The sequence below is a fragment of the Electrona antarctica genome (assembly GCF_951216825.1).
Source record: "Electrona antarctica genome assembly, chromosome: 8".
Lineage (NCBI taxonomy): Eukaryota > Metazoa > Chordata > Actinopteri > Myctophiformes > Myctophidae > Electrona > Electrona antarctica.
Window position 1 is genome coordinate 32,068,533 of NC_136789.1, and position 10,049 is coordinate 32,078,581.

The 10,049-nt window shown below is 41.3% G+C and overlaps 1 long non-coding RNA gene across 1 annotated transcript; it reads right to left on the reverse strand.

The window, feature by feature from the left end:
* Positions 1-210: 210 nt before the first annotated feature.
* LOC306927507 lies at positions 211-6,599 on the reverse strand. Its single transcript, XR_013790528.1, has 3 exons — positions 6,514-6,599; positions 5,181-5,271; positions 211-1,731 (listed from the first exon to the last, which is right to left on the reverse strand). It is a non-coding gene; the product is annotated as an uncharacterized lncRNA (long non-coding RNA).
* Positions 6,600-10,049: the final 3,450 nt, after the last annotated feature.

Genomic DNA, 10,049 nt, shown 5'->3' on the forward strand with positions numbered 1-10,049 from the left:
TATGGCGACGACGATCTAAGATGGGCGATCCAGTTCTGTGCTAACAACACAGCTAGCTAACCGGCTAACGTGAGTAGCATTTTGGCTCGAGCAATCGAACGCGCTATAAAAGCTCAATTGCCGGAGGCCGTCGGCAATGGCGATAAGCGTCACTATCAAAATTAGGCTTCAATTGACTTTAATCGTCGGCAATGGCGCGGAGGGTGTTAATAAAGTATTCAATCAATCAATAAATAAATAGCTTATACTCTTTTCCAACTGTCTGTTTTCACAACTGAATGACTACTGAATGAGATGAGTAGTACACAAATTATAATTTATTTATTTTTTTGCTGGTGAAAACCGATTAAATAATGTGTATTATTTTGAGACGGTTCCGATATGGCATTTTTATGGCTGATATGGCCAATTCCGATTATGCTACCGATGAATCGTGCATCCCTAGATCGAAGCATTGACCATAAATGGCAAACTAAAGTGTTTTTCCCTTTGTATGAGTCTTTGTATGAGTCTTTGTATGAGTCCACTTGTGTCTTTTTAGATTACTTGCGTCACCAAAGCCTTTTCTACAAACTGAACAAGTATATGGCTTTTCCCCCGTATGAGTCCTAATGTGTTTTTTTAGATCACCAGTTAGACTAAAGCCTTTGCTACACACTTCACAAGAAAAGGGCTTTTCCCCTGTATGAGTCCTCATGTGTACTGTTAATTCACCCTTTTGAATAAAGTCTTTGCTACAAACTGAACAAGAAAAGGGCTTTTCCCCCGTATGAGTCCTCATGTGTGTTTTAAGATGACGCTTTTGAAAACAACCATGGCCACAAACGGTACAAATAAATGGCCTTTCCCCCGTATGAGTCCTCATGTGTGTCTCCAGACTACTTGTGTTGCCAAAGCATTTTTTACAAAATGGACAACTAAATGGTTTTTCCCCTGTATGGGTCGTCATGTGTCTTTTTAGATGACACAAGAGACGAAAGCCTTTTCTACAAACTGAACAAGCAAATGGCTTTTCCCCTGTATGAGTCGTCACGTGTGCTTGTAGGTGACACTTTCGACTAAAGCCTTTGCTACAAACTGAACAAGTGAATGACCTTTCCCCTGTATGAGTCCTCATGTGTGTTTTTAGATTATTTGCGTTACCGAAGCCTTTTCTACAAACTGAACAAGTAAATGGTTTTTCCCCTGTATGAGTTCTCATGTGCGTCTTCAGATTTCCCTTGTGATTAAACATTTTTCCACAAGATGTACAACTAAAATGTTTCTTCCCCGTGTGACTTTCTTCCGATGCTTTCAGGTCCCGGGACATCTTGCTGCTCAAAGACAATCTTTGTCCTTCCACATGTTGTGTCTTGTGTGACTTCAGTGTGTTTAAAGGTGACTGACCTTCACTGGGCTCCTGCCACTCATCACTGTCTTCAGTGTCAGATTCAGAACAGTGTGAAGAGAGGAGCTGGTCGTCACTAGTTGGTTGTGATGTTCCACAGTCCTCTACATCAGCTTGTGTTTTCATGTGCTGAGTTGAGGTGCCGGCTACAGGGTCTGTGTCTCTGTCTTCATGTGGCATTGATAGTAATGTCTGCATTGGCCTATCTACCTCCTCTGGTCCTAGAAGTAGCTCCTCTTGTTCTTCTTTAATCTGTGGAGGCTCTGGTTCCTCCTGGACCAGACTGGAGCTCCTCTCCTCTTCAGAGGAAACCTCCTCTTTACACACAGGGAGGTGCGGGACGTCTAGGGAAAAGACACAATGAAAGCAACCATTGTTTCTCCATTGTATTACCTTCAAGTGTTACTTCTGTTTCATAGGTGTGATAATTGATGTAACTTCGCTGCAATTTACAATTTTCAATATAGGCATTTAGCAGACATCTCCTCAGCATGCGTGCATTTAAAATTAACCAAACGGATCATTTGTTTTTTACACTCAATCATCAGAGTTTTAGCAGAAGCAGATGCATGTACCGGTCTAGGCTGAATGGAATATTAAGGCGCGACACTCCACGAACTTATAAACAGCTCCTACTTTTCTCTCTTCTTTATCCATGTGTGGGGAATGGGATACACAGGAGAGTTGTCATGGTTGCTTTAAACCTTCTTATATTAATTTGATTTGAGCTTTGCTAGTTTGCTTTCACCCTGTTGAGGTCAACACTGTTGTCGGGATCCGTATATAAAGTATAATTGCACGCCGGTGTTTTCATTCAAATCAGCGCAAGACAAACCAGTACACAGTAACGTCAACTGAACTTACAGTCAGCAGATGGGATCCACCCGTCGTGCTCTCCGGGACGGACAAGCCGACTTTTCTCTCTCGTAGTAGGCCTAAACACGTCGTTTAGGCCTCAAACACGTCCTAAACACGTACGTTGTTAAACAACTCCTCCTTTTTGTTCTGGGCTACTTTGGCTTTGGGCAGGTGTACGTTTTGTTGGGCTGCATATATATCCATATATAAAGACCTTTTTGGTCTGACTCGGTCGGATTTTGATTTTCTTTTTTCCACCAAATGCCAATAAAATCATCTGGGTCGCGCATATTTAATAGAGTCGGTCTGCAACCGGAGACCAAAGTATTATTTTGTTCGGCCTCATCAAACCCTGTACACTCAAGACAAGCTCCATATATGGCCAGACCTCATCAAACCCTGTACACTCAAGACACTGTCCCCGCTGCCACCCTTAGATCTCCATATATGGAGCTGACTTGTTCTGACATTCCATGAACACTCAAGACACACTCCATATATGGCCAGTACAGAATTCATTCCATATGTTGATCTGACCCCCATGCCAAAGCGCCATTTCTGCGTATTTCTGCTTGTCTTTTAGTCTTCGTAATCACAAATTTCACAGGGCAGATATGACAACTAACCTAAATCTAAAACTTCAAATCACTGACACATTTAATCATTTTTAATCATTTTTTCTTCAAGATAACGGAAATAGTTGATCTACAAGCTTACAACGCGTGTTCTAAGCTTGTAGATCTGCTATTTCTGAGTGGTGTAAACCACTCCTACAACTGGCTTTGTTAGTTTACGTGTCTGTCTGTCTGTCTGTTCGTACCAAAAAATGAGCATGGTTGCTATGGTCACCCAGTTCACACGGGTGTGATTTCAGCTTTGTTAGTTTACGTGTCTGTTCGTACCAAAAAATGAGCATGGTTGCTATGGTCACCCAGTTCACACGGGTGTGATTTCATTACGTCAGACATTACGTCAGACCACAGCTGATCAGTCTATATAAGACCTTACACCACTCAGTTCACACGGGTGTGATTTTCTGAGTGGTGTGGACATTCAACATAGAAACGATTGACAATTATGCAAAAATAATTATGATTACAATTAGGCGATTATGTGGCCCGGACGGTTAGCTCAACCGTCTGCTGAGCCAGCCTGATGGCGTGCCGCGGGTTCGACTCCTGATCCCGACGGCCTTTGCCGCGTGTCATCCCCCCCCCCCCCCCCCCCCATATCTCTCCCCATTTCCTGTCAGACTACTTTCATCCTATCAATAAAGGCAGAAAAAGCCACAAAAAACGAAACAAAAAACTCAAAAAATGAGGCGATTATGTAATAATTGTGACAGGCCTATCCCTGAGCAATTAAGACACTTATCCCCGGCCTAACGGGACGAAGCTGAAGCTTAATTTCCCTCCGCAGGATGGAAAAAGTCTAAAAAATAAAATAAAAAGAAGAACAGGGATTCTAGGTTCAAGCGGGAGAAACATGTTATGTTTTCACATATATTTAGATTTCACCAGATGTAGCCTATCAGTACATATGACTTCCAAAACCTTTTCCTCAATTACGATTGATAACCCCCCCCAAAAAACATGTAGGCCTCTATAGTGAAAATTCATAAGCCGAGCTTGTACATCAGCTATTTTCACTGTTTTTGCATGCCATTACTGTGGTAACTAAATTATACTTTGTTGTATAAATAGAACAAAGTATAACACAGGCCAGGGTTAAGAAGAACATGGAACTAGCAGACAGAAACCATTTGTTTTCCCTCCATTAACCATAAATGGTTAAAGGATCACTTCACCACTTTTCAACAATCAAGATTTGGTTTAAAATATATTTAGATTTGTATTATCGTGAGAACGATGGCCTTTAAACAATATTTAAGTCGCTATTGTCCTTTTGTATATGCAGTTGAAGCCAGGCACATGCACACAGACATCAAAGGGGGCTTCAGCCCCTGCCCTTTCGGCCGTAAAACAGACCACGAATGCAGCATTTACTACGGTGAAAGAAATGCAAATTCCACTCCTTTCCATGCCATAAAGGCAGCATTTTGCGTAACTAATTTTGTTTCGAAATCCATGCCGTACAGTCGTACACCACATCTCCAGCAGATAAGAGAAGAATACTGGGTAGCGCCACCGAAAATAGCTGCGTCGCGTTCTGAGATTGTAGATGTGCTATTTTCGCTATGTTTTTTTTGTCGAAAAGTGCCCTCTTACGGGATTTCAGCCCTTGCCTCTCTGAGACACTCTGCAAATCCCTGGTTGAAGCCATATGGAGATGCTCCCTGGATGACTTGTGAGCAAATAGCTTTGATTTGAGGCGAGCTCTCCTTATATGCAATGAATCCCAACCAGTTGACAGTATGTTGGAATCTAACCCACTTGTAGCTCAGCCAGTGTTGCTTTTGGCAGCAAAATTTGATTTTAGTTTTAGTCAGTCTTTTGAATAGTTTTAATTTAGTTTTAGTCACATTTTAGTCACCTGGAATGTTTTAGTGTTAGTCTAGTTTTAGTCGACTAAATGTCATGCGATTTTAGTCGACTAAATCTACGGTTGATTTAGTCGAACAAAATGTGTTTTGGCGGGCCTTGATGCCGGCGTAATGGCTGATTTTACACTTGCTGAAAATAGCCGATCTACCAGCTCATAACGTGAGGTCATAGATCAGCTATTTTCAGCATGCAACCAAGTGAAAAAATAACTTATACTGGATCTCTTGTCCACTAGTCCCTTACTAACATTTTAGTCTAGTTTTTATTTGTTGACAAAATGGTCAATATATTTAGTCTTAGTTTTAGTCACCATAGCTTAGTTTATTTAGTTTCCATTTAGTTTTCGCTAGTGAAAAAAGGTAGTCGACGAACATTTTTCGTCTTAGTTTTAGTCGAAATCAACACAGCGCTCAGCTCATGTGTTTACCAACCTGCAGTGTTAGGATGGATGTCCATATCGGAGTCAACGTCCAGCCGTTTGTTTTGTGTCTCCAGCAGAGTTTCTAGTGTCTCCATTTCTCTCTGGAAGAGGTTTGATTGAAGTATGTATTAACAGTTTGCAGAATTACAGTACATTTCAAGCACAACTCAATACAAAAACTGTTAACTGTGAGTGGACGACACCATAAAGCATCACGCTTGTTTACAATAGGGTCCACCTTGTTCAATTCATCAGAACATTTATAGAGAGACGTACAAATATACACTTCTATAGTCAAAAACAGGAAATCATCATTAATGGAGGTAAAAAGGGGGAAAAAACATATACAGTGAGGGGAAAAGGGGGTGGGTGGGGGATTCAGATTTTACGGGGGGCAGTTTTGAATTGCGTTTCCGTACAGTAGAGATTTGCATGTCTTAATGACTGATTGATTGATTGACAGTTTGCACATATAAAAACTGTTTGCAGAATTACAGTACATTTCAAGCACAACTCAATACAAAAACTGTTAACTGAGTGGACGACCCAATAAAGCATTACACTTATTTACAATAGGGTCCACCTTGTTCAATTCATCATAACAATTGTACAAACAAAAACAAATATACACTTCTATATAGCCAAAAAACAGGAAATCATCATAAAGGAGGTAAACATGGAAAAGAAAATATATACAATGAGGGGGGGGAAGGGGTGGTGGACTGTTGGTAGGGCGTTCCACATGTTGGTGGCAGCGGTGGCCGAACGGATAGCGGCGCGGTCTAGATACCAGAAGGTTCCCAGTTCGAACCAGCCGTCCGACACGTTAAAATTACCACCGCTGAAATGCCCTTGAACAAGGCATCAACCACTACGATGAAATGTGTTCTATGAGCAGGGCCTGGCTGGAAACAAGTTCTTGAGCTTAGCCCAGATACCCTGGGTAAATATAGATTTCATTTCATTTCATTTAATTTGGTGGCACAGGAGCGAAATTAACTTAGTCCCTTAAAATTGATTGTGCCGAATCTGCATATATTATATATATGTTGACCATGAACTCTCCCACCGCGCTGAGGCGCTCCAACACAAACACTGACGCTGAGCTCCACACTACAAACATCAGCAGCGCCACGCTGCTGTTTGTCCACAACACACAATATTATCTCCTCTCCCACCGACGCTAGCTGTTCATTTATCTTCAGCCGTACAGACTCCATTTGACGCTTTCCCCCCCTATTTAGCGTCATTTCCACCAACTGAAATATACTTTTAGAATGTGTAAAGCTCTCTGTTACTACTGTAATATACTTATATAATGTGTAAAATGTCTCTTTTCTTACGTTGAGGATCACAACAAAGAGGTTCTTCTTGCCGATTCCGCCATTCTTACGACTGGAAAAAAAACATCAACACGCATTTACATCCGGGTCAACGTCTCACGCGCATGCGCAGCAAAGGATGCAGGCACTGCTGCCCTGCTGCCTGTCGCCACCTGGTGGAGGAGGTGTGTAACTGCTACTATATAATATAAGGATATATTAAGGATGTGATGATGGTTGGAATTCTTCATAGGAATAAATCCTTATATGTCGTTTTCGAGGAGGTCCTATAGACACATTACAATGTGTGTCACTTTTTCAACAACAAAAAGGAAAGGGAAATAGATCATTTAGACAGCAACAGCCAAATCAACTAAACAATAACACACGTGCAAAACAAGTAAACAGACGAGATGACAAAATTCAAAGAACAATAAAGCAACAAAACATGTCAAGCAAGGATAGGTAACGGATCATTAAGATCAGTCATAAATGTCATATTGATTGATATGTTTATTAGGGAATACACATGTTCAATATACACCACCATCAAAGGGATAATGCAAGAAAGCCAACGGCTTGTTTTAGTGGAACGGCTAGTTACAATACATGAGTGTGTGTGTGTCTGAGCCTGTCTATGTGAGTGTTTTGGGAATTAGTTCAATTAAATAATTATTATTTTCCTTTTTTTAATTTATTTTTTAGCTTTTGTGTGTGTGTGTGTGTGTGTGTGTGTGTGTGTGTGTGTGTGTGTGTGTGTGCGTGCGTGCGTGCGTGCGCACAAGAGACATGGCTACATAACAAATAGACCTACAGGATATGCAATAGGTAAAGGATATGAATACCGGACATCTCACCCCGGTGAGTTGTCTTCACTTTTTGACATGTCGGGGTGAGTTGTCTGTACTTTCCGCTGGGGCGAGTTGGGCGAGAAAGTACGGACAGCTCACCCCGGAAAGTGAAGACATCTCACCGGGGTGAGATGTCTTCACTTTCCGGGGTGAGCTGTCTTCACTTTCTGACATTGCGGGGTGAGTTGTCTGTACTTTCCGTGGCACCCATTACAGTAGGCATAATTCAATTTCGGATCTAACTATCGGTTCCTACAGACGTGCGCAGTCACGGCTAATTATTTATTTAGTTAACAGTAAAATCCGGTGAAACACTTGTAAGGAGTAGAGCGTCTCTCTCTCTCTCTCTCTATGCAGCATTGAGGGGGGGGGGGGGGGGGGGGGGGGTCGTTTGTGGATAATGTTTGCGCTTCAAAGGCAGAGTCTCACGGCTGTACAAAGTTGCTAATTAGACGCACAACGGACCGGGGTGAGATGTCTTCACTTTCCGGGGTGAGCTGTCTTCACTTTCTGACATTGCGGGGTGAGTTGTCTGTACTTTCCGTGGCACCCATTACAGTAGGCATAATTCAATTTCGGATCTAACTATCGGTTCCTACAGACGTGCGCAGTCACGGCTAATTATTTATTTAGTTAACAGTAAAATCCGGTGAAACACTTGTAAGGAGTAGAGCGTCTCTCTCTCTCTCTCTCTATGCAGCATTGAGGGGGGGGGGTCGTTTGTGGATAATGTTTGCGCTTCAAAGGCAGAGTCTCACGGCTGTACAAAGTTGCTAATTAGACGCACAACGGACGCATGATCAATCAATCACAGTTCTAATAGGCCTATCTGAATAGCAAAGCAATATCGATGATGATATGGCTACTGCTAGTTACATTAGCATGTGAGAAAAGTGACCTTACATTCAGCCATCTGGAGTAACCAAATTAAGAGGGGTTCAGTTCACATTTCTTCAGAAGTTTGCAACACACACACACACACACACACACACACACACACACACACACACACACACACACACACACACACACACACACACACACACACACACAAGCCTTGAATTCATGGTGATCTTTTGTTTAAAGACATTTTCAACAATTTAAGATCTCCATTTTGGCAGGAATATGCTTGGAAGATGGAAACAATGTTGCACATTCATCTAATCATATGGGTAGGCTACTGGGTAGCCTACATACAAACAATAATGTTTGTAAGGTTTATTATGCATTTGACCTTGACATACTTAAAGGCGAATTCGACATTTGACTGTGTCATAAATATATTTACATCTGTAGCCTGTATTGTATTGTGATTGTGCTATCATGCCTTGACTTAATTATACTTATATATTGTAGAAATTGTTGTTGTTGTTGTTGTAAAGTTCTGAAAATAGACTACTTCAATATCCAATAGGAACTATGTCCCCATTAGTTCTAAATTCACGCCTTTTTTCCATTACTGGATACATTTTTCCCTTTATTTATTTAGTTCTTTATATGATGATTTCCTGTTTTCATTTCAAAGCAGAGCACCCACTAGGGAAGAATGCTGGCATATAAGATCTCTAAGCACCCCCCAACAACGATGATGGTGTCTACTGCTAATTATATATTAGCATGTGAGAAATAGGCCCACATCTGGCCATCAAACAGGTTTGGTTGGTTGGAGTCACATTAGAGTGGAGGAGGGCTAATGGGGTCGTTGTTGCATACAGTATGAAATGACCTGAACGAAGGAACGATCTGACCATCATGGACATGCTAACGATTGCTTCTGAAGTGAATGCCCCAGTGTGGAGATGAGCACACTGCACTGCACACAGCACAACTTTTGACCAAAATGGGACAGCACACTGCACTGCACACAGCACAACTTTTTTCTTCTATCACTGAAACAGTGTTTTTGTAGATATGACAACTTTTTAGTGTTTTTGTAGCAAACTGATGTTTTTAGATATGACAACTTTTTACTATATTTTTTCTATAACTTTTTTCTATATTTTTTTGTACAAACTGATGTTTTTCTAAACTTTTGATGTTTACCTTTTTTCTATATTTTTTGTACAAACTGCTGTTTGAACTTTGTTTACAATGTTTCTATATTTAAATAAACTACATTACATTTGACCGTACATTTGACTCTTGTGTTATATTCTTGTGAAATATTCAGTAAAGTATAGCTCAAAGGCTACATATTCAGTCAGACTTTTGGTGAGTTGTCCTGACAACTCACCCCTAAACGTGAAGACATCTCACCCCGAAAGGGGGAGACTTGAAGACACATCATCAGCCGAGTTACACAGGAAAGAAGATCTACACCTGCAAACAGTGTGACAAGAGTTTCAATAGGTTTGGTAACCTGGAGTCACACCTGCGTATCCACACTGGAGAAAAACCTTACCACTGCAAACAATGTGACAAGAGTTTAACTGAGTTAGGTAATCTAAAGTCACACCTGCATACCCATACTGGAGAGAAGCCTTACCCCTGCCAATGGTGTGACAAGAGTTTCAGTCAGTCAGCTAAACTTAAGACTCACCTGCGTATCCACACTGGAGAAAAACCATACCACTGCAAACAGTGTGAGAAGAGCTTCAGTGATTTAGGTAATCTAGTACAACACCAGCGTATTCACACTGGAGAGAAACCATACCACTGTGAACATTGTGAGAAGAGTTTCAGTGTGTCAGGTGCTCTGAAGACACA